Genomic DNA, 26058 nt, shown 5'->3' with positions numbered 1-26058 from the left:
CCTTTCAATTCCTTTGTTGTTTGGGGATTTCTATGTATTGCTTAGCTTTACTCTCTGTCAAAGCCATCCAATCAGCATTGTTGACTGCTCGGTAAAAGTCCCTTCTACACTTGGGTCGAGATGTACTGAAGAAGAAGGTTATCTGCACTATTAAACCTTTGACTTGCTGTCTTTTGAAGAGATCATTTTGCATTTTGCTATGGCAGAGCTGTAATTAGATCTGTTAATTAAGGACAGAATGAACTTTTTAAAAACTCTAAACCCCTCTGCATTTTTGATAAGTTTGCTTAGGTTGCTACTGACCTTCGCAGGAGGGTTGCCACTGCTTATTAATTGTTAAATTTTAATTAGGCATGCTGATGAATGTGCTAGACTTTGCAATAAATAAAAGGTGCCTTCATTTATAATCGGATATTTACCAGGCTATAGTGAAATTATCTGCTTCCCTGGAACACAGTTAATTTGTGTGTATGAATTGTGTTATTTTGATAACAGTAATTGCTGGTATCTAAACCCCAAACCCAAACAGATAAATATAATGACTCCTTGGTTCACAGATTGGATTACCACTGCAAACTGAGCTAGAACACTGGAGATTAAAACCACTGCACATGCACTCTAACTAAACGACTTTAACAGCTGGTTGGATATGCAGAGCATTTTTACTGAAATTCTCTCAAAATGTGTTTTCCTGGGAAGAATCAACCCTTCTTACAGAAAAAAAAAACAACAGGTCAGACTGAGGAGACAGAGAAGGAATGGGATGAAGAAGAGGATCATCTTTCATGCCTAAGGGAAATGAAGATTTGCAGCACTACTGAGCAACCTTCTTTTTTCTTTGCCAGTAACAAACATATCGCCTGTCCTTGTGCCTGTGTGACCCATCCAGGGATGCCACAGACTAACCCACCAAGAAGGCTGTGAAGCAAAATAATGAGAATCCCTCCCAAACTCCCTCAAAATCAAAAGGTACCAGGAATATAAATGATTACTGACCAATAACTCCATACCTGAAAGAAATAACACCTATCCTGTTTTCTTACCCTAGCAGAATTAGTAAGCAGGCTGCCTGAACTGGACCTCCTGCCACTGTGCTAGTTTGAGGCTAACTGGAATATTTTAATGAGAAAATATTAGATTGTAGGCTGTGAAAATAAAACAATGTCAATGTCTACTTCACTCATAGGCTTGCTGAGATGTATAAAACCAATAACACATAGATAAGACAGAGTGTGTTTGTGTCTCTGTCTCTCGGAGTGTGTGTTTCCCTTCTGCTTGGGAACTGTGTAACTAATCCTGCTTCTAACTTCCCCTGCTGATCCTCCAAACTCACCTTGCATGTAAGGCAAACTCTGGGATAAGATAGAGAGGTGGAAAGAAGGTGGAAGAGTGGTTGGGGGCCCCACCTGGGGACTCTGATTTCCAAGAGGGGTATTGTGTTTCTGTATTACCTTTAACTTGTATATTTCTGTATGTAACTGCATATATTGTAAATATCTGCTTGTATATTCTGCTAAGCTGTAAATATAAAGCTTCATTCCATAACTTCCAGCCACCTGAGTCTAGTCTGGGTGATTTCCTAAGTGTGGGGAGGTGAGTAACTCCCCAAACACTCTTGCCTCTGTGAAGGAATCTTCTCATAATGAATGAAATATTTAATAAGCCATGCCCATTATCATGAGGACAGTTAAAAAACACCAGCTTCTGACAGAGCACACTCATGTATGTAGCTTCATCCTCAATTTCAGCTCCAGAACTCTAAGCTGCACAGCACACTGTGAAAATAATAGAAACAGTGACTGAAGCTTTGGTTCAGGTAGAGGCAAGTGACAAAAGTCACCCTTAATTCCTACACAGCCCCTGCTAAACTTGAGAGATCAACAGCCAAATGCTCTGCACTGCTGTTATCAGGACTCAGCACATACATAATGAAATGCTGCTGCAGAAGTTGCTGATTTTCCAGCTGTTTCAGTTTGCCTCGAAGAAAGAGCACCTAAGATTCTCTTTTTGCTGCAAAGTGTATAAAATATCTCTTCCCAAGAACCAGATAATTGGATAATGATCATGCTGTCTGTATTATTACTGCTGAAATGTTCCCTACATTTCATCATGGATGGTCCAAACAGATTTTGAAAGCTGATGAAGTGCATTGCTCAGAACTGTGTGTGTAGTGCCAGGGGTTCCCTGTCCTCTGACCATCTCAAAGCATGTGGTCACCACTGTTTGGTTTGATGCAAGTTCTTCAAGTGTCAAGTGCTGCTTTTAAGATTCACACTGCAAGCAGCAGGGCTGATGATTGACTTGGCAGGGTGAATTCAGGCAGTTCTGAAAGTACTACTTTTCAAAGGCTGGTACTTTGGGAGCATTTTACCTTACTGTGGGAATATTTTGATAGTGGTACACCTAGTTCCTAGATGGACTTACAGTGAGAATTCAGAGACAGAAGGCAAATTAATTTTCTGTCTCCTAATAAGTATGTCTTCCCAGAAAACAAGTTTCAACAGACTCCTTATGTGAGACATAGTGGTATGTGTTTGATTATCTCCTGACATGGAAGAAGAGAACTAAGCCAATTTTCAGAGTGTTCAAGTAACCCATCTGCTCTTAACCCCATTTTATCCATAGATGTTCCTGGCAAGTCTGCTATGAACCAGTTCTTTTTCTTTGGAACTCAGGTATGATTGCAATGCTTGGATTCACTTTTCCCTGCAATGAAAAAGCAAAAGACATATCCAAAAGCTTTCCTTCTTACAGACATAAAAATGACATTCCAACTTCAGCACAGGGCAAGGCATGCTTCATGTGATACTTCAAGACACAGACTAATGCATCTTACGCAGTGATGTTGATTTAAGTGAAGGCCAACACCCCAGAAATATAGTTGTTACTGCAATGGAAAATGGGGCATGAAAGAGAAGCTGCATATCAGTCTTTTTAATAATGATCTCCTTGGAGTTGTATTAATAAGCTGGAAGCGAGGAATTATGGTTGAGCAGAATTTCTTTCCCTTGAACTTCGAATAGCAGCAGGACATGAAGGAGCTGTAATAGAATGTTATTTTACAAGAAGTAAATAATGTAATAGAGTCTACAAGGATGTCAGCAGGAGAGTTAGAACTGTCATAGCATAATCCTGACTTGAGCAGCAATGTGTGAAAAAGTAGCCTGCAGCAGTTTTTCCAGTACTTCAATAATTTCTGCTTTCTCACTGATCTTTGTGTACTCTACTTACCTTGTCAAGAAAATGTTTTGCCTTATGTTAAAATGTAAGCCAAAAGAGGAAAATGAATTCCCAGAAATCCCAACTTTCCAAGCACATATATTTTCTTGTTTTTTGGTGAGTTGTTGTTGTGGAAAAGCTGGAAGAATTATATTCCTTTCACTTAAAAATACGAAGAGTAGTAAAACTATAAATAAAAAGAAGCAGCTTGTGTCTTTCTTGCTTCTTTTTCCTTCTAACTAATGAATAATTCAAAAAATTGGCAGTATTACACTTCACATCCTTGTGATACGATGGCAGTTTTACCAATGAGTCTTCAAATGTAAGCTCAGGAGGGTCATGAAACTACACAGTTATCATTACTGGAATACAAGAGCATCTTCCAAGATACTGCAGCACCTTTATATCATTATTGAAGCAAGGCAGAGAAGACAAGTTTGCAACTAAATAAAAAGCTAGGCATTAAACTGGAAGTAGAAAAAAAAGGGGAGGGGGCTGAGTCTTGTGGCAGAAACCTGATTAGCTTGCCACAGGAAACGTGGGCAAGGCCCCACAGATCAATGTGATCAAGGCGATGCCACACGGACTCCAGACAATTCAATGTGAATTGTGCCAGAGATCATTTTGGCTCTCAATACATACCCTCAGGACAGAAAGCACACGCCTACACATTAGCATAATTAGTCATGGACAACCCACTCCATCAACATAAACCCTGTCTTGTTTTCCTCATTAACGAGGTGTCCATTATCTGTCCTTTCTGAGATAAGGTAGCCAGCAGCTGATGGCAACCAAGGTCAGCATCCGCCTGTTATTATTCTTCTTCACTTTGCATTCCCACAGAGTCTCTCTGTTGTCATTTCTCTTTTCATATGGCATTCATTCAAATTTTCTTAAGTGGTTATTGCAGGAATGTAGCAAAGACTGGGAGACAAACTAAACCATATTTTCAGGATGGCTTTGCTCCTGCCATGATATAATGCAGTCCCTGCACAGTGTGTACCCCCAGAAGAAAAATCTCAGAAGCCTTCCTTGGCACAAATTCAATCTGACTTTCTACAGGATCAAGGCACCTTTACTTTCCTTTAAAAAGGTGTTGCATCTGATGCTGCTTTGCTAGCTGATGCTCTTACAAAACTCCTACACAATATTCTTACCCCATGGTAGTCATAGCCTCTGGAGTATGCTTTTAATTCAAATTGTGTTGGCTTCTCTAAGTCTGAGACAGACCTTTAACATCAGCTTTGTGTAATGTGTTTGTGTGGAATATTTGTCTGGGTTTTAAGGAAATACATTAAAAACCTTTCACTGAGAATATGAGATATTGCATTGTCCTTGAAATTGTGTTAGGTCCTTCAAAGCCATTTAATCTCAATTAAAGCAGAGCATACAAGATAAGGTGCTCTGAAGATGCATTAAAGCATGCTGCAGTGCCAAGCGTCTCTGCACTTTGACACATCCTAAAAGCACTGTGGCGCTGGTTTAAAGGTACGGTTCAAAAACCTCCTTGTGACCAATTATCCATGGATCATTAGCATAATTCAGAACTATTACAGTGCATTGTGCCAGTATGTGCTAACAAGAACTGTTAAATGTATGAAGTCTTGACATGATAGATCATAATGCCTCTGGTTCTGTCATGTCAGTGGAAGTTTGAGCATTAAATAAAACACACCAGGGGATGACATAGTTCAGAGATTGGAAATGCACTATAAAACCTTCCAATTCAAAATCACCATTTGTAGGCTATGCTGGAACAACCAAAAGTTTGACCTCAGATGGATGGGCAGAAATTTATTTGAGGAGTTTAGAGTTCCCAGTGCAGTCCTCCCACAACAGAACAGCGTCCTTCATATTATTCCTACTGGGATCCTTCGACTGCTGGTGAAACAGAGCCCAAGCTACTCTCACAGCTGAGTGAGCACAAGACATTTCAGGGTGACATGAGCAAGTTTATGCTGCCATTGATTTTGCTGCACTAATTCAGAGGATAAACAGAGGACTCAATTCTCCAGAGTTATCAATCTGGCACCTTTCAAGCACATTTAGATTGGCATGGGCTTTTGTTTTCTGTTTTCCTTTTTTTTTCACTTTCTAATTACATGTTAAGTGCAGCAGTGTTAACAGATGTCACTAGAATATAATTCCCAAGGATTTCAAGAGTAAATAACACTAGAAGAAAATTTATTCACAAAGAAATGCTTAGCTATCATGCTAATTGAGAATAAACTACATTATTTTTTTCCAATGCCTAGTTCAAGTACTGCATTTAGAGTTATTTTGTCAGAAGATTTTGCCAAAGTTGCCAGCAAAGAGTGTTTAATGACAACAACATAGGAAGATGATGGTACAACAGTGACAGTTCCCCAGCCACAAAGAGGAAAGGCTGGTGAAGGGTTTTTACAGTGGTCTAACCTCCACACCTACAGAATCATAGAATCAACCAGGTTGGAAGAGACCTCCAAGGTCATCCAGTCCAGCCTAGCACCCAGCCCTGTCCAGTCAACTAGGCCATGGCACTAAGTGCCTCATCCAGGCTTTTCTTGAACATCCCCAGGGACAGTGACTCCACCACCTCCCTGGGCAGCCCATTCCAATGCCAATCACTCCCTCTGTGGAGAACTTCCTCCTAACATCCAGCCTATACTTCCCCTGGCACAACTTGAGACTGTGTCCCCTTGTTCTATTGCTGGTTGTCTGGGAGAAGAGACCAACCCTCACCTGGCTACAACCTCCCTTCAGGTAGTTGTAGACAGCAAAGAGGTCACCCCTGAGTCTCCTCTTCTCCAGGCTAATCAACCCCTATGATGCTATGAGATCATCTTGTTCCAACCCCCCTGCTGTGTGCAGGGACACCTCCTACTAGACCACGTTGCTCAAGGCTCCCCGTTGAACCTGGCCTTGAACATTTCCAGGCTTGATGGTCTCAAAACAGTGTAGGCATTCTGTCCTTCAAAAATCATAGGAGAAGGCCAATATTTGTAGTAAACACTTCCGTAATGTTCTTTGTTTATTCTAGTTCATCTTCTACTAGACCACAGTGCCTGGAGCTGTACTGGCACATCAAGTTCACACAAGTCTCTTCTGCACATCCTGAGCTAGCTGGAAGCTGTGTAATCAGGCCAGCTAACAGCCAGCTGAAACTTGACCAGAAAGGAACTAGCCTGACTGGCCAGCTCAGAGCATGTGAAAGGCAGATGTGTATCTGTCTGCATTTGATCAGAACTTTGAAACATTTTTCCCTCTCTGACTTTGCCCTGGGATGAGATCTGCCCATATTGCCCATTCTGAGTATGGTCTCAGGGGGCTACTCCCACAGAGGGAGAAAGCCTATTACCACCTATCCACTGACACAGGCCTGGAGTCTCCAAAACCAAACCAGAAACTGGCCAACATCCATTGTAGAACAGCTTCGAGTGTGTGCTAAAGCTCCTTCTGCTCCGTGCCACGGAAAGAGCAGTTCCAGGGAAATAGATGAAGCATGGCACTTTTGCCTATGCACTTGCATATCCTCCTCATTTAGTCCACTATTTAAAATGGGAACACAAGCTGGGGTTTATCTTATTAGTGACCTGGTTCAGGCTCCTATTTCTAATACTTCTGGACCTATAACAGTGATGAACTGTAGGTGGAGTTATAAACCCAGCAGAAAAATCTGAGAGAGGAAAAGGGAAAGACCCTCTGTGCATTGTTCTCCAAAACATTTCCAATCTTTGCAATTGTTTGTTCATTTGTTAAAAACAGTACATTTAAATGCATGCAATGGCAGAAAGCTGGAGGTATTGAGGCATATGACAGGTACCTGGTTTGGAGATGTCGCATGACTTCTTGTCCACTATCCAAATCTGAGCAGGTCTTAACAAATTCTGTATCTGCCAAAGAAAAAAGAGAGAGAATAACAAGAACAAAAAGCCATAAATGCTACAGGACAAAAGAAGAAATATAAACAAACAAACAGGAAAGATCTCAAGATCAAATAATTTCACAACAAAATATATTATTAAAAACATGAATAGCCAAATTAAATTTCATTTCAGGAGTAGCAACAGTTCCTCATTCTTCTGCAGCTTTCAGTTCACATCAGCTCAATCTTTTTCTCTGTGCTGAGCTTTGCTGGTTTTTGAACTTGGGCAATAGTAAAAGCCCTGCTCAGTGACATTCTTAAAAACATGAATAGCCAAATTAAATTTCATTTCAGGAGTGGCAATAGTTCCTCATTCTTCTGCAGCTCTCAGTTCACATCAGCTCAGTCTTTTTCTCTGCGCTGAGCTTTGCTGGTTTTTGAACTTGGGCAATAGTTAAATCCCTGTGCAGTAACATCAGCAGTGGGCTAAAGAAACAAACCCACCTTCACTTCCCAAGACATACCAACAGCCTATTGCAAATGTTAGGATGACATTCTCCTCCTTTGTAACAGAAGCTTCTCTCTCAATTGTTATAATACATTTCGAAGGAAGCAGAAACCCCAGCCTAGCAGTGGGTTAAGAAAATCCCCTGGAACTGCATCATAAGCAAGTTTTATTCCTGTTCAGTGATTTATTTAAATGCAGTTATCTCTGAAGGATAAGAAACAAATCCTTAGGGTATTCACAGAAGCAGGGAGTTAGGGCACAAGGGGATTTTTCACTTCCAACTCAAATTAACTGATTTTATTCTAGAATGAGGATGGTCAACTGGGATGGTCAGCCAAGCATTTGTTCAAGCCCACAGAACATGACTAGCAGAGGAACTCTGCCGACCTGAAGGATTGTTGTTAATCTGAAACCTCAGCTGGGGGAACAGAGAGTACTGAGGCTGAAAACTAACATCTAGTCCTAACAGCATCCAAGAGAGCCATTTGTTTTTAAGTCACTCCTCACCTCCTCCTCTATCTATTTTACAAGGGGGTTTGTTATGTATTTTTTTGATTGCTTTCAGCAATATGAAGCTACCTGGATTTGGATACAGTTAGGAAAGCTGGTCTAGTCTCTTCTAACCAGCAATTTTCAGCAAGTGGACAGGTAAGCATCTTCTCACACCAGAGGGTCCACAACTGAAACTCTAGAGCAAAGAGGACACACCGGCCAGGTCACCACTGCTGATACACTGCACTAACCAGTCTGTGATTGTGAGACCCTTGCACACTACTACAAAGCACAATTGTCACAAGGAATGAAGACACATTGGCTTGTGAGGCACTTCCTTCAGCTAGACTTCCTCTACTCTCTCCTTGACAGTGTTTAAACAAGGACTGAGAGAAACAATTTATTTTGAGGTTGATAGTATGTGTCCTCTGAACATGAATGAACATGTTCATGACCTTCCCATGACTTCCTCCTATGCACATATCTGCCCCTATTCATACATACTTCCACTGTTTGCCTAAGACCAGCCCTTTAGTTTACACCAGAGTGCTGTAGGAGGTGGACTAACTCTGAAAACTGCCATCACAGACATTCACTATTGTCAACCAGAGCAAGCTAGTCCTGTTAGCTTCCATGTAAGCCTATATAATAGTTATATATGCAAATTTCCTTACACAGATAATGCCACAAAATCCATTTCAGACAGAAACTAGTCCACATTTACAGACAGTACAAAGATCATGACTTTTAGCTATCCTAAAAGTACACAAAGTTACCATTTAAAACTAAAATTCTTTGACAAATGTTTGCTGTAGTCCTTATGATGCTGTTTGAGCCAGAAAAAAACCTTCACACCTAGCAAGACAAGAATCTGATGGCTGCTAAAGGAAACGTGCCATAATAATGTATTCATGTCAAGATCCTGCATTAAGTTAAAGAACTACTTGAAACGATGGAGGTCTGATTTCTCTGTTACCCTAGGGCCACTTTAGACTACTCTGATAAAATAGCCTTAGATCATCAGTGTTGTTTATGTATTATAGCAGAAATGGGAGTTCTGCCTAATATTTAGAAACTTGAGAACGTGTCACCTTCTTTTTTTACTGTATTGTATTAAAAACCACCCTGGAAATGCTAATTAAGATTTAATAGAGGTGATGACTGGTTCTGCTGAAAGAACAGACCTGGCAGTACGTCTTCTTGCTGAGGAACACTAGAGGTCTCTCTGCACCTGAACTCTTGGTCTCACTCTTAGAGAGTTTATGTACAAACTCTTATTTTGGACCATAGTTTCTGTTTATGCTCTAGACAATTTACCTCACATAACCTGAATGCCAATGTATAACACCCAATTATTGAATTAATTGCTTAATAGGCCAATTAACTCCAGCTATTTCTCACTGTAAGTGCTCAAATGAGATCATTCTCTTCCTCCACATAATATGACATAAGTGTAATGAAAAGTTAAAGGAGATCAGATAAAGCAATGCAGCATTTGTCATTCAACCACAGTCCAAGAATTACTGCAGGACTTGTAGTGCCAAATCCAGCTGCATTGGGACCTGCAAAAGCCATTCTACTACAACATAGGTACCCATTAAGCTGTGTCATTCTAACTGATTCATGTAGCACTTCACTCACTATTGCAGAGTTTACCTTTTAGGTTGTGTGGTGCTAACTAGTCTGCTTCATATGTTGTATTTCTTCCCAGATTACTCGACTAGTTGGTTTATGAAGGATTTTTCTCACTCCTTATACATTAAGGAAACATGGCTTGCATACTCAGCACTCACTACAGAGTGCTTAGAGCTGTGCTTCTAAGGAAATGCTGCCATAGACATACTCAGGGTAGCATCTGATCAATAAAGTATGTAAATTCCCCACTATAATTCAGTATCTTTGGCTGACTCCTGTCAGAATGCCTGCAGGGAGATCCAGCTCAGCATCGGCACGGTCTCTAACCTGTGGCAACCAAAGTAGCTGCAGTGCTCAGATGTTTATGCTACTCCTTGGCTGCAATTCACTGTCTCATGGGCAGAAATAAGAGGAGCCCTTGGGAACTGCTCCCTCAGGCACCATGGTTTGTACAGGGACTGTTCATAGGGGCTTTCACCTCAATTCTTTGGAAGAGACTCGTCTCATTTATTCCTCCTTTCTTCTCTAATTATTAGAGCCTTTATCACCAGTTGCTACAAAGAAGTGGAGAAGTGCCTAGGAGTAGATGTCAAAAAACCTGAAACCTTACTCAAGATCCATTATCACTGGTATACAATTTGGCTGCATTAAAGATATCACTGAGCACAAGCCTTGCATGTGTCCATCACAGTAAAGAGTTGTGCAGTCATCTAGTTTATTTTTCCTCAGAATGATTAAGTTTGATGTGTAGATGTGCTACTATCTCCATTTCCACTGGGGAAACTGGATTGGAACAAGTCTGAGTAGTTAGCTGAGAGACTGCTACATCATTTCTGGAAGACTAGAGCCAAAGTTAGGCATGGAAAGACAACTAAAGCCGTGAATACTCAGCTTTTCATCAAGCAATGGTGTACCCTATCTTCTTACTTGGCAGCAGGTTCCTGCTAAATAAATAAAAGCACTTTGCCACAGAATGCTCATCACATTGAGGAGTTCAGTATCAAAGTTTTAAAAAGGAAAAAAGAAAAGAAAAATGGAGTTCAAAGAAGGAATTAGACAAGTAGATCCCATAAAAACAGATCTATTAGTCTATGTAAAAGAAAGATCTTTTTTTGGGGTTTAACTAAACACAGAAGTCCACAGGGAGCAGGAGCAAGTCCAGATCCATCTGGTGAAGGGAATAGGCTCACTAACATAGACTTTCCTTGAACATTGCACTCTGCTCACTCTGAGGACAGGATGTTTCACAAAAAAGGATTTGTATTGAAGCCACCACTCCAGCTGAGAGGAAAGAGAGGAAAGCTCAAGCTCATGAGGGATATCTAGTAAGCAAGTACAGTTATGGCTATATAATGCAAATAGGATTTGCAGGGAAGGAAGAGTTATTTTTATGTTTTTCTCTAAGGTTCAGAGAGTTTGCCCCTATAACAAATATCAAGCCTCACTTCAGAATGGCTGGTTCAGGATATAAGAAGACAATAACGATGCAATTTGCATCATGGCCTGAAGACTATGCTTGTTCTGTCAATCCAAGTGGTTTTCCCCTTCCATTGACAGGAAATGAGGTCTTTCTGATCTGATATGCAGGCCTACCACATAGCATGCTACCAGCTGTGGAAATCAATACACAATAAGAGAAGACAGAAGTTTCGAAAGGAGCCTTTTACCTTTTTCAAGCTGAGCCCAGTACAATGGCTGTAAGGGTAATTTTAAAACCAAGGGCACTGCAATGTTGTTTTTGTTCTGCAAAGCAAATGCCAGTTCTCCAAACATAATGGCAACTGATGGCAGCTCAAGGCTATATCCATTTTTATTCCACGAGTGTACCAGGAGCTAGTAGTGCTGGGAGGTCAGTGTGGAAGACAAAGGGATCTAAACTACTTCTTTACATAAATGTTCTAAATACACCTCATGGTTATAGAACTAATTACCCCTCTCATCTTCATACTGACTTAGGTGGCTGCACCTATTCCCCTCCATGGCAATCCTTCACTTTTAATCTGGATCTTTATATGCCCTGGTTTTTATTGATTATCATGTGAAGGTCAAACTAGACAGGGGTTTGGTTTTTTCTTTTCAGGAGAGAACATTTATTAAACAAATATATTATTAGCAAATGTAGCAAAAATTTAAAGCAGCAAATTAAAAGAAGACCAAACACAAGCAGCCTGTTTACATGCTTATTCTTATCTAATGATACACTTCAGTGCACATCCAGTTCCATTCACTGCCTTGAAGTTATAGAAGACTGGAGTCAATTTACACCCTTCCACTTTGTTAGGACAAAGAGCTCAGTGTCTAGCAGCGACTGCTTTACCCAGTGAATGTCTGCCCCAGCTCAGTTTTGCCTTTCAAGAAGAGGAAGAGGAGGCTCAGAGGTGACCTCATTGCTGGCTACAACTACCTGAAGGGAGGTTGTAGCCAGGTGGGGGTGGTTTCTTCTCCCAGGCAACCAGCAACAGAACAAGGGGACACAGTCTCAAGTTGTGCCAGGGAAAGTATAGGCTGGATGTTGTTAGGAAGTTGTTGGCAGAGAGAGTGATTGGCATTGGAATGGACTGCCCAGGGAGGTGGTGGAGGCACCGTCCCTGGGGGTGTTCAAGAAGAGCCTGGCTGAGGCACTTAGTGCCATGGTCTAGTTGACTGGCTAGGGCTGGGTGCTAGGCTGGACTGGATGATCTTGGAGGTCTGTTCCATCCTGGTTGATTCTATGATTCTATGCTCTTGGACCTTTGTAATTTTCCTCTTATTTTCATACTTTTCAGTCATACTTCTTACAGTCTTTACATATCCCACCACCACCACTATTAATCTTTTCAAGCTGAGAAAGAGTGATTTGCCATTGGAATGGGCTGCCCAGGGAGGTGGTGGGGTCACCATCCCTGGAGGTGTTCAAGAAAAGACTGGATGAGGCACTTAGTGCCATGGTCTAGTTGACTGGATAGGGCTGGGTGCTAGGTTGGACTGGATGATCTTGGAGGTCTCTTCCAACCTGGTTGATTCTATCATATTCTATGATATTTTCTAGCCAAAGAGAAGTATCAGGAGAAAAAGTTTCACCAGTTTAGTCTAAAACTGGTTATTTTCACTGTAAGGCTTTTTTCTCAAACTGAGAAAATTCAGCTGAATCAACTGAGATATTGTCTTCATTTCAAAGCACAGGTGTTTCAGGGTTTATTTTCCAGGAGGTTTTTTTTTAATCTCAGAAGTTTCTAAATTACATTTAACTACATTTATCTGTAAACAACTTCAAATTATGTTCTCCTGAATTGTAGGAAAGTTATTTATTTATTTGTTTGTTTATTTATTTATAGGGAGAGAACTTTCTGAATTTGAAAGCAATCTCTAACTCATGGTTATCAACCTGAATCCGTATTTTTAGCAAATTACTATTCCTTGTTCATAGTTAATTTCCCAGTTGGGCAGATGGACCATCCATGAGGATGCCCACCTGATGGTCCTGCCATTGTTTGCCATCTTAGTGGCAAAAGGACTGAGTGTCTTTGTGATGGCACACCTCTGATACTGAATAAACTCCATTTTGGAACAGCATCTCAGCCATGTTAGTCGAATGGGCTGCCCAGGGAGGTGGTGGAGTCACCATCCCTGGAGGTGTTCAAGAAAAGACTGGATGAGGCACTTAGTGCCATGGTCTAGTTGAACAAATAGGGCTGGGTGCTAGGTTGGACTGGATGATATTGGAGGTCTCTTCCTACCTGGTTGATTCTATAAGAAGCCTACATTCTGTTACTTTTATTCTGTATAACTTGGCTTTAAATGCAATATAGTTTGGCCCTGAATAGTTTCTTTTAGACTCTTAACAGATATATTATTACCATCACTAAACCTTTCAGGCACATCAAGGAAACAGTATTGAAAGGAGAGGGAATTTTAGATAAAGTCAGTGAGGTAAATCTCTGCTTCTAAGCAGATGTTATACAACCTTTACAATACATGCAGCACAAGATGTCAAATGCTAAGGTCTTACTTCAGTAAGTCTTACAGATAAGAAAATTAACACAACCTCACCAAACACAAGCTGAATAAGCCTGCAGGATTCCTGGACTTTAAAGTATGCACAGATAGCTATGGCCATCCAGTTTGATTTGCATTGCTCAGGCCAAAGAACTTCCTCTAATAAATCCTGCTATCAGATGAATTATTGCTTCCTTCCATGTAAGCAGTCCTTAGATCCAGTAAGTTGTGGCTGAATTATAGAATATCTTTCAGGAGAGCATCCAGCTTCTTTCCATCCTGTAATGCTTATGAAGCTAGGCACAAAGCCCAGCAAGCCATCTTCTTTGTCATCTCATAGTGCTAGACCTTCCTGCAGATATGCTGTGAAGGTAAACTTACATTATTGTGACATACTATTCCCATACCACTGCCTCTTCCCTGTGCCAAAAGTCTACTACCTTTTCTCAAGGAGATGAGTGTTTCTTCAGAAATGATGACTAGGGCACTGGGAACAAATCAGGCAACACTTAGATCTCTTCCCAATTGGTTATGCAAAGCTGAGAAGTGAAAAAGTGAAAACTGGGAAGAACATGAAAGTATCTCTGATTTATCTTGTGCCCTCACTGCAAATTATTGAAAACAATGCCTTGGGCTTTAGGACTGTTGCACATAGTCTCCCTATACTGTCAGCAGCAAGTTGCACACTTCTGGAGAAGAGCTCAGACCAAACAAGCTCTGAATCTTCTATAGATGCCTCTGTCCATCTGCAAACATAGAGCAATACATAGAGGGCAGGTATCCTCCTTCCCTAGATTTCAGTTTTGTGGGGTAGGTTTGGACATTCATCATAGTTATGTCTGGGAAAATGTAGACTGAAAATGGCCCTATTTATTCTACTGTCAGGCATCTGAAATAATTTTGTAGCTTAATTTGTGTTTATATTGAGGCACTGCAAAATAAAGTATGTTTGATAAGCAGAATCCAAACAACTTCAGGATGGAGGAGAGAATTTTGTTGTTGTAGGTGTTTGCCATTGGTGACATAAGCAAATGAAAGATGTCCCAGCTGCAACCCATTCTCCTGCCTGATTCAAGATTTTAATGTGAAAATGGCTATTTTTAGGCTCATTTGAGGTTGTTCTTTGTCCCCAGCATGTAGCTGATTGCTGATAACCCATTTGGGCGAGTGGGGGTGAACTAGTGCAATCTGCAAACATTACGAATCAGATTGACTGAAAAGCAGAGCAGAGCTGCAGAGACCTTTCTGAGATTCAAGTCTGATCTCTGCTACTCTGCCTTCTCTTAAAGATCCACTCTTTAGTTGTAAGTGACACTTCTTTCACATTTTAAATAGCTGGCAGAAAATAAAAAGAAAAAGACCCTAAAATGCTTTTGGCAGACTAGTCAATGCATTTAAGATTAAGCTGAACATTTCTATACATCTGTGACCTTTAAAATCTGTTAGGAAGGTGAGATGTTAGGATTCAGTCTCAGCCAGGTGATTGATGTTTTTTTTTCCAACTGTAAAGCAAAGCTATAGTCTGTAGTTTAAAGCCTATTTATAATCCTCTTTAACAGCACTTGGTATAAAGATACAACTCATTTCTTCATGAAAATAGCCTGGCTCTGCAGCAGCATGATATATTTAAAGAAAACAAAGTCAGGATCAGCGGCTTGCCTCCAAGAAATATATTAGAGAACTGTCAATAACTGCCCTGCATTTGAAGGAACTTAATACAAAAACCTGATAGCATTCCCATAAGATAAGTGTCACTTAAGGGTGTTTCATTCATCCACTTGCCCTCTGAAACAAATTGGCAATGACAATAAACAGGAACAGGAGCGGCTTTGCCAGGTGGGGCATTTCTTCCTCGGGCTGCTCCCAAGGATGTGTCACTTCACACCACTTGCAAGTAAGTGCCAGTGCAGGAAGAGGAGTCTGAGGGTCAATTGCCCATTGACAGTAATGCTTATTGCAGCTCCTTTCACTCTTCTTAACCCGGTACGCTCTACTGATCCATTCCTCAGGTGCTCAAGGTATACTCCTAGATGTAAACGTGCATGCCATTTAAGGAGGTTTTACCATGCAACATTTTCCCCCCTGTCCATAGGTAAATAATGGAAAGACAGAGAAAAGGTCTCTTACATTCACTGAAATACAGAAATGGCCCAATTTTTCCTCAGTGTCAAGTGGAAGTCACAGCCTGGTTGTCATTTAGTTCTAACTTCCTGCTCTCAAGTTTTTGTTGCCTCTCATTATCTGACACTAAATTAGCTATCTTACAGTAAACCATTAATAAGCCCAGTCCATGTGCTTGCAATAGAACATTTTACACTGGCCATCAGACATTTACCTTGCTTTTGGATGGCCAGGCTGATTGGTTTTTTGGTCATTCATTGTGTATTTTTCAGCATGAAAGGATGCAAATAATACTTTAAAAATGCAGCACAAATGACAAGCAAAATCTGTTTGTATTACTTAAAGACATCTACCTTAAAGTCTGTCCTGATCCGATTTCATTTACCAACACACAGAGCACACATCACCCTCTATGGGTTGGATAAGCATTAAAGTCATATTATGCATGCAAGTTTCAATCCTGACTGCTTGATTTCAGTCTTAAAGTTGCAGCAAAACAACATCCCTGGTACCACAGTGCACCTTCTTTTCAGGTTTTCCAGAGCAGGAAACAGAGGAAGTGCTGTCTGAGTTATTGCTGTCTCCCTTTGCATCCAGTTCCTCCCTGCCACCCAGTCCCAACAGATGTACTCCTAGCTGCTATCTTCTTTCACTGCAAGGTGAAGCATGCCTCACTGTTGGCATTCAGACTGATGGGCCTGCTTGTTCCATGGAGAAAGGAAATATTTACCCTTGATCTTCACCCCCAGGGAAAAGTTCCTTGAACTCTGTACCTACCACTCTCTGTCATGATCTGCATGCCTTTTGTTCACATTCTGTAACTACAAGAGGGAGTCTTGAGATCTTGGTCAGGGAGACTTTAACATGAAAAGGATGCTACTGACTTTAACAGCATTGTCTTCCTTTTGCAACAAAACACCACCTTTGTACAAGGAGAAGTAATGCATTCTCTGCAGTCATGGATAAGAAGCTTTCTAGAATATGGATGCTCCAGAAACTGGGTGAAAATGAACAAAACAAATCTGAAAACACAGAATCATAGAACCAACCAGGTTGGGAGAGACTTCCGAGATCATCCAGTCCAACCTAGCACCCAGCAAAAGGTTCAGGCTCTGAAAGGGACTCCCGGTTGAGCACCTGTTGGTCTGAATACCACTGGGACTTAACTACAATGCAAACTCTTAAAAAAACCCCAATCCAACCAAATTTGAAAATGGTCAAAGGATGGACTTAAGGGCAAACCTAGGATTTATGCAGAAAAAGAGAAAGAAATAGTAACCCATCTCTCAGAGGAAATACTGAATCAGCACAGTGGAATGAAGGTTTTGATTTACTCTGCATGGTCAGGTTGGAATTTCCCAACTTCTCTGAAGGCACTGCTGGAGGAAGGAAGACTGTACTGGAAGACTACTTATCTTCTTTACATTAAAATGATACAAGATCATTTGCTGTAACATCCTGATATGAAAATGTTAAGAGTTAGTGATGCACCTCTGAGGGAAAGAAACAAAAAAGGAAAAAAACAATGCTCCAATAGCAAGTAAACATCCCTGCTACTAAACCCTTCTCTGCATGTCCAGCCTTTCTATTTTGGTTCTTTGCTGAAAGGAAGTACAGGACCATACCTAAAAAACATGACTGTCAGCATTCATTAAGACCAGTGCTTAATCTCAGTTGACAACATCAATGTCAGAATTGTAGCTGGAAGCTGGCAGCATTTCAATAGAGGATTCTTCTGAGCTCTTACACACTACTTCAATAAATAATCCTACCGGGAAATATGGAGAAGAGCATTTAAAGTGATTTTAGCTGGCACGTCACTACAAGGTTGAACCATCATGTAGTGATGTGCCCACTGCCTAATTCCACTGTGAAATGTTAAAATACAGCTTTTAGCTCCACAGAAGCATGTAGGCCTCTATTTACATGCAAATTAATGCTATTCATGTGTGAACTACAGCAGGTACTGACTCTGCCAGATGGAATAATTTGGGGATGGGCCCCTTCTCTTTTGCTGAAGGCTGCATGTATTCACACATGGTGTAGATAATTGTTGGAGTTTCTATGTCACCAGAAGTCCCAATTAAATAACTATTTAAATAATTTACTTTTTTTTTTCCTTTTTCCCCAAGTGAAACACAGTCATACATGAAGTTACATGGTCAAAAAATAATGATGATGCTAATCTCACTTATAATACTGCTACTAGCAATAATATCATTAGCAGTAAGGGAGAAGCAGGTGGTTCAGGGCAGAGTGTTAGGAAACCTGGACATGTCACTGCCCAGTGATTTTGGACATTCCATTTAATCTTGTCTTTTTGTTCACCTCTTTGTTTTCATCTGCAATTTATTCTCAGAAGGTGTAATACTTTATTCAGTTTCCTGATCTGAAGGAGGCAAAAAAAACCCCAACTATTATTGTGACAGTCATCTACACGCATTGCATTGCATTAGTCCCTACTTGACCTTCACCAGCAGTGAGGGTCACTTGATTTTAATCAATGGCAGCCCTTTTCCACAGAATTAAGATGATATTGCAAAGCAGTAGGTGGTTAAATTGACTGATGAAAACAGGCCTGGTTTGGCTGATAGTGTTTTGTTTGAAGCACTGATATGCCTAATATTTTTTCAATTATCATCAGCAGAGAAATCAAGGTATCTGTGTGAACGTCTTCAACATGCAGTAGTCACTCTCACATAAAGCAGCAACAAACACAAGACCTGAGACAAATCAAACAACAGAATTGGCTATTTGAATTGGAAGTTACAAAGATTTTTTTTAGCCAGTGATTCTTCTCATTCTCTTGAAGCTAGAGACGTAGAGATTCTGACAGTAGTACAAAGAAAATTATTTAAACTAAAGAAAATGAGATAAACTTTACATAACAAAATAAAAAAGGAAAATACACCATTCTGGCAGAAATAATCAGGGACTCCTTGAAAGCTGTTTCTGCAGTGGATACTTTAAGTCGTAGATTAGGGGAACAGCCTCACTGCTGCCAACCTGCACTGTTTGCACTGAATTTGCACCATGGGCACCCCTCTGACAGGGGCAGTCTTCTGCTGACTGCATCTAGCCTCATCCTGACATGGCCTTGCTAATAGCCTCTGACTGGCCCTCAAGCAGATACCTTCTGCCCCAAACAACCTTCTTCTGCAATGAACATCAGAAGTGTTACTACAAGAAAGCAGTGAGAAAAGGGTTTGGCATGCAAAGAAAATCAGCTGCACATTTGAAGATTCATAAATGGAAATGACTGAAAAGATCAGAAAGGAATAAAATAACCAAAAACTCCTCATCAGAAAAATCTTTAAACTCCAGCTATACATGCAGGCATTAGGAAGGTCAGCAGAGCCTTCTCCCTGCTTCTCCTGTTCCAGAGCCATTTCATGATCATTTGGCTTCACTGCTTCCACCTCCTGGAACACTCTCAAATGCTTTTACATTTCAAGGTCTCTAGGGCTAGTGGATGGGTTTGCTTTACCTGTAAATGTTGGCTAGCACTGCAAAATATGGACTTACTATGAAAACATTACAGTGGGAATTGCAGCATCATCTAAAACACTACAGTGGGAATTGCAGCATCATCTTCCAACCCAGGAAAAAAATCCTTTTACTGTAATTCACAGTCAAATACATTTCTCTCTAAATATCTTCTAAAAGGCCGTTTAAAAATAAGATCAGACAATCACATATGTCTGTGGAAGAGAAAAGCTGAAGGTGTGCCCATCATGGGTAAAATGGCACATGTTCAGAAATGAATGCTTGAAATTCTTTTTCTTAACAGAGATGAAAAACAGCAAGAAATTGTTCACTGGACTTTTTGCTTCCCTCACGTGCTTGATTCTAGGACACTAGTTTTGTTTTGTCTTTTAAATCCAATCTTGCTTTGTCAGTTTTTTGGGATAATTAGGTCAGAAAGCAGACTAAAGGGCACTACCAAGAAACTGATATCCAGATCTGTGAATGCTCAGTCTCCTCAGCTGGTGTGCACATTTGTGAATAGAAAGGCTTGCTTTGCTTGCCTGGCTCAGCAGGAGCCCATCAGCATGCACCTTGCCTGATGTGTGATATAGGGAAAAGGCCTAACAGGGGTAAACCAACGGGAAGTTATCCTGTGCTGTATACTTCCAGAGACACTAAAAATCACTGCCCTAAATTAGGTGAAAAGATCACATAGTTTTATACTCAGTCTCTGAGAGTGACCACTGAAGGAGTACAAGCCATGGGAATGCACAGGGAAATGCTTTCCCTGCTGTCCTCAACAACTCCTGGTTTCTGTGAGAAAGATTTTTCCCCCCAGAATTGCTTTTATCAGCCATTAATAAGCTTGTCCTTAAAGACTTCAATCACATTTGGAATCTATGCTTAATTTTATCTTCTAAAAACCCTGTAGCAGTAAGTTCCACAAATTAATCACAGTTTGTGAAGAACCTCTTTCTGCTAAGATCTTGCTCAGCAGCAAGATCACTGGTTATGTTCTTGTACACCAATCTTGAAAAGCAGTAAAGTGGTAATTCCTGATTCTTTTCCCTTGTGTTTTTTAATGCTTTTATCCCCTTCCATCACATGAGCTCCCTTTAATTTATTTCCCAAGCCAAAGACCTCTAATTTGTGTGAACTTTCCTCCTATTCTGAGCATTCTTGTTGCCTTTCTCCTATTTTTATATTCTCCTCTGAATATTTTGGACTTCTCAGTACTACATTTCACCTGCTATTTGTTCTGTGAGTTTAAGGTCTAAGCTTTTCAGTCTTTCAGTTTGACTACCCTGATAATTTTCTTATTGCCTCTACACATGAACTCCCTCTTCAGAATCTCTGATAGTACAGTGATTAGTACAAATCCTAGCTCAAAGCCTTGGAGTACCTCCCTTCAGTGGAAAATCTGCCCATGTATTCTTACCCTTTATTACTTATCTTTTAACCAGTTTTTAATACAAGAGAGGACCTTTCCTCTTATGCTCTTGACAGCTTATTTTGCCTGAGAGGGTCTCATGAGGAGCTCTGTCAGAAGTGTTGAATGAAAACCACTTGTATGACATGTTTCCTATCAGGAATTAGAATATTCATTCAGGATCAGCAATCTATGGAACAGACAATTTGATTTCTGGAGAAAGGGAAAACGAACCACAAATCACTTACAGGATGCTCTCTGACGTTCTGCGTCAACGTAGCTGTTGCAGACGTCACAAAAGTATCAGCATTTCGGTAGCTTAGCTGATGTTTTAGCAAGAGCTGGTGAACAATGAAGCTGGCAATTTTCTCCAATTTTTGTAGAATCCCACTTTCACTTCTTTTCTTTTGTATCTGAAAATTAAGAGAGCAGAGATGAGCTGAAATTAAAGAGAGTAAGTTGCATTTTCCTTCAAGTACTTCAAGAAAACTGTCTGGCCCCATAAGAGCAAGTATTCAGTGCTGGAGCTCCTTGCCAGCTCCTGTCAGTCCTGGCTCAGAGTACAAGGCCTGCTAGAAATACAAGCAAGAGAGACTAGAAAAAGTGGCAGACTCTCTCCTTTGCTCTTGTCTATTTCACTCTTTTAACAGTGGATCAGTCTGAAGTGCTCTGGCAGATGCTACATTGCCATCAAGCATGTGTAGGACGTGGAGTTTCGGGTATGGGCCACATTCCCTGCCAGCACTGGCAGTCACCTCTTGCAGCTCCTCCTGGCAGCAACAACCACAAAAAGTCCCACTCTAGCAGTCTCCCCAGCTTGGCACCTTTCCTTTTGGAATGCCGAGGAAGCACTTCAAATACATAGTGCTCTGATCTAGGGCCTCTTTAAGAGCCAGGAAGGAGCGAGAAGAGAAATGCAACAACTTTAAAGTAGCTAGGAAATGAGGACTCCTTTCAACCAAGCAATGAGGGATATAAAATATCAGGTGTATTAATCCTTCAAGCCAAACTTAAGAGTATCAGTACTAATATTACACTTAGAAGACATCTGCAAATATTAAGGACAGTAACAGTCATTAAACAAACTTAACACTTCCCTGTACTCCAAATAGAACAAAAAGTTTGAACTCTTCCTGTAGATGCCAAACTCATTCTGCTTTAAGTCTCTAGTTATGACCAATGTCATACAGGAAGTTACTATTCTAGCAGAGAAGCTCCCTACAGGATATACATGGATATACAACAATTTTAGAAGAAAAGCTAAAACTGGGTATTTTAAGAGGCAAAAGACCTCATAAAAATAATGTAGACACAGTTAATGTGAGAAAACTACAGCCCCTCCCTCAATAAAATGGAGGAAGATAGTCTTAGAATGATGTATCAGAAACTGTTCTCTTCGTAGGTGCTTTTTGTTAGCTGGGAGCCATTTATTCCTGCACTGCAACTGAAGAGAACATTTGCCTCCTTGGTTTTCAACTCTAATATCTCATAGCACAAGCAGAGCTTTTGTTATGCATCAGCAGCTGCCAATATTTTAATGAAAGGCTCCAACAAAAATGGTTGTCCTTTGCTTTTGATTTATTTTAGCTGGCAGCTCTTCAGAGTTTTCACTCTCTTCTTCAAACCCAGTCCACTGTAGCTTCTATGCACAGTCCTCCAAGATCTCCCAGTATACTCCCATTACAAACTGATTGACTGCACTGTCAGAACCCCTCAATAAGCTTTCTGGTTTCAGTTAGTCTGCAAGACTTTTGTTTTTAGCAAAGCAAATTCCCAATTCTACCCTCATCTCCTCTTAAACTGGAAGGAATATTTCACATCAGATACGGTTCTGCTGGAGCTAGGCATTTTGGATAGTCTCTACTCTTGCCTCTTCATCCCATTTTCTACATTTCCTACTCAGCAAGTAAGGCTTTCTTTGCCTATTAGTTTTTTTTTAAGGTTGTAATTTTTGATTCTTCTTTTTGTTTTTTTTAATTCTTCTGTGACTGTGTACTGCACTAACACCACATCCTGGATGCTGTGATAGACACAGGCAAAATGTCAGGCACCTGAGTAAGCCTGTGCTTAAGATGTGAACCTGCAGAAATTAAATACATCTCTAAATGCTCTCTTGAACTCCTACTGACAAAAACGTTTGTGGGCTTATTGCCCTGGGCTCTGCTAATGTCTGTTTTATACTATTGGCAACAACTGCATTTGATCAGCTTCCTTTCTGGTGTGCTGTTCCTAGGAATTGTCAGTAAATCAGTTGCAGCAGGCTAAAAAAAACAAACCCTTGAAAGATAGTAACAGTCCATTCTCACTGAGGAAAAAAAAAGTGAGGCTGTTTACAAAATGGAGTTTAGATAGAACAGTGGATACACTAGGAATTATATTCCATGAGATTCTAAAGCACACAATTTACCCAGATTAAAAAAAGGAAAGTCCTAGACAACTTCTATTATTTTACCAGTTTCTACTGGCTTTCAGGAGTTCTCTTGCAGTGATGGTTCTGTGGAGATGTAACACCGTTTGGTGTACTAAATAGTGTCACTTTCTCCTGAGCCTGTCAAGTTTTAATGTCGACTAGCACAAGGCAATGTTAGCCTCTCCTGTTCTCACTCCTTCAGTGTGATTGTGCTAATACATCTGACACAATCACTTGCAAGTCCTTTTTTCTCTGTAATTACATTAACATGATGATGTGCCTTCATCTGGGACTTCATCAGGATTTCATCTTGTAAAGAAAAAAGAGTCCCAGATCATTGAAGTACCTTTTTCTTAGGAAACCATCTTCAAAGCCTTACCCTCAATGTTTCTAAAGATCTGTCAGGTTAGAAGTAACACCTGACACCATCAAATTATTGCCATTATCACATCCAGGGCAATCACTCCTCCCTCCCCTGCTATCCCAAGGTCTTCACAAAACAAGTAGGGTTTTTTTTCAACTTGTTGGCCATGAGTGTGACTTAGATTTACTGAACGATTCTTTTGGAGTGTCTCAGGAAGACTTGGCAGAGATTGATTCCAGCCACACTGAAGATGACACATATCAAACTCATTCACAGATGCTTATTCACCCATCAGATTATATAAGGTTGACCCTGGAATTGCTGAGAACTAAAAGGAGTAAAAAAGAGATCTGGCTGTGTTTTATCTGGGATGCCAGGTCATTAAGACTACTCTGGTAAGATGTAACAGAATGGTACGATGCAGACTTTCTACCTCAGGCTATGAACCTGTCATCTTACAAGGAAAGTGAAGCCAGTTTGCTTAACTGCCTGAGTGATAAATAGAAGCCACTTCCTAGCACATAATAAAAGCAATGGACAACATCTACTTCACTTTTCCTTCTTCATTCTCTCTTCTAAATGTGCCCTGAGCTCTGCTGGAGTGCTTGTTTAAGTGTTCACTGTTGATACTTGTAAGTAATTAGCCATGGTAATTGTGTTATTTTTCATGCCATGAATGTCATGGTACGCTTACAGCATCACAACTTCATGAAGTGGTGGAACGTGGCTTATGTTTTGCAACCTGAAACAATGCTTAAAATGAAAAAGAAGAAACTGTAGTTATTTCCTAAAAAAAATACCCCCAGCATGTCATTAAGTGAACTGGAATCTGAGCAAACACAGGACTTAGGTTACTGCCACAAAGCTAAGCCATTTCTCTGGTGATTTAGTCTAATGCTAAATAAGCATCTGCATAGATGTTCCATTCTGAGATGGTTTCTTCCTTAGAGCAGAAAACTGCTGCACAAGGGACAGACCAGAGAAAGTACACCAAGCATCCAGTTTTGGTTTCATTATTATAAACATTGGTTCAAACTGTACTGCTGAAAATGCTTTCTATAATTATGCAATGAATGCATTTAAGATCTAGTAGAAGTCCTGTATGGGTGAAGGACAGACGCTAATGCTGACTGACTCCCTCACTTGCTATTCACAAAGTAAGATAGCTGGGTCAGTTTTATCTCCTGTGTCTCACAGAACATTTGTATCAGTTACCTCTAGGCACAGCCCCAAATTCTGGTTTAGACTAACACAGTTTGATCCTTTACAGACAAACCCTTGACAATCACAGACAGTGGAAAACCTTGCATGGTTCACATGGAGTTGGAGCCCCTTTCCTCTGGCAGTATATGACAGCCAGATCTTGAGGCAGCTGTAGGTTGTGACTCTTACACTGTTCTCTGACTGCTGCTTTTCAGTTGCCTCAACTCTGCAGTAAGAACAAGTTGCCTTCCTTGCCAGAAAAACTTCATTCTTGGCCACTGTGTCATACCAGACACTGGGTTTCTCCAGAGAAACTCTACATTAAAAGCCAATACATGACCTGTGATACTCCTGTCTTCTGAGGAGGATGTTTTTTTTTCTTATGAATGGCTTCACAGTGACCTAAATAAAAACCATGCTTTGCCTTCAGTATCCTCATGCAGCCCATATATTCAGCTCTAACATTTTCTCTCTTAGATTTTTAGGCTTTAACTTGGCAAAATTTGTATCTCCAGTTATTGCAACAACGCTGTGTTTACAAATGAGGAAGATAATAAGGTCCCTTTAAAAATCAGGTTTATGGGAACTAATCTAACTATGAAGTTAACTCATTTTTAAAGCTGAACTTAAACTGTCATTAAAGCAGGGAAAAAAAGGTCTTTGGAGTAAAGGGAACATTAATAGGAAGGCACTAAGACATCAGGTCACAGAGAAAGTTGTTTCTTGCTTAGCAAACAAGTAATAGAGCTAACCACTCCATCTTCCATCCCACGTAAACAAGTAGTTGATGATACAATAAACATAGCGGAAGTGAATCTCAATACTGCAAATGGTTTTATGCCAGAGCACAACAAAAACCAGGCTCAGAGCTTGTATAAGCTCTTCACAAACAGGCAAGTTAAGACTGCAATATTACCCAAGATCATTTAAAGCCTCTAAAAACCTTTAAAATTTCTCTCCCTCTTCCACTGGCACTTTAATAAGGCAATTCCCAATATTTGACTTGTGAAATAGCCTGGAATATAACAGTTGTATCAGCAGCCTTTATGCAGGCTGTTCCTTATCGGTCCTCTGTGAATGTTTTAAGCACCTTGTGTGTAACCTGATGAAAGCCAGACCTATTTCAAGGCCTATTTGCACAGAGGGAACAGTTTAAAGTTTGATTATTGGGACTGCAGATGGTGGGGCTGATTCTGGGAGCAGCAGCCCATTCTCCCTGTACCCAGCAACTGGAGACCATTGGCCACACTGGCACCCATTTTTTCTGAACTAAGTCCTTTTTCATCTGATAACAAATCTGTAACTTGCACTGTTCGTTTCAGTAATCCAGCTCAGTGTCACATCAGCTTTGTCCCCATCTTTAAATATATTCATGCCATCTGTCTCATGG

The 26058-nt window shown here is 40.5% G+C and overlaps 1 long non-coding RNA gene across 1 annotated transcript in view; it reads right to left on the bottom strand.

Annotated features, from left to right (window-relative positions):
- The window catches only part of LOC135184319 (uncharacterized), a 37484-nt gene extending 30393 nt beyond the window's left edge, over positions 1-7091 (bottom strand). The window contains exon 1 of the long non-coding RNA XR_010305962.1: positions 7022-7091. This is a non-coding gene — a long non-coding RNA (uncharacterized LOC135184319). The remainder of the gene's footprint in view (positions 1-7021) is intronic.
- Between the last annotated feature and the right edge of the window lie 18967 nt (positions 7092-26058).

This window comes from Pogoniulus pusillus, chromosome 20 (assembly GCF_015220805.1).
Source record: "Pogoniulus pusillus isolate bPogPus1 chromosome 20, bPogPus1.pri, whole genome shotgun sequence".
Classification (NCBI taxonomy): Eukaryota; Metazoa; Chordata; class Aves; order Piciformes; family Lybiidae; genus Pogoniulus; species Pogoniulus pusillus.
The sequence above is the reverse complement of the archived record's forward strand: the minus strand, read 5'-3'. Positions and strand labels throughout refer to the sequence as shown.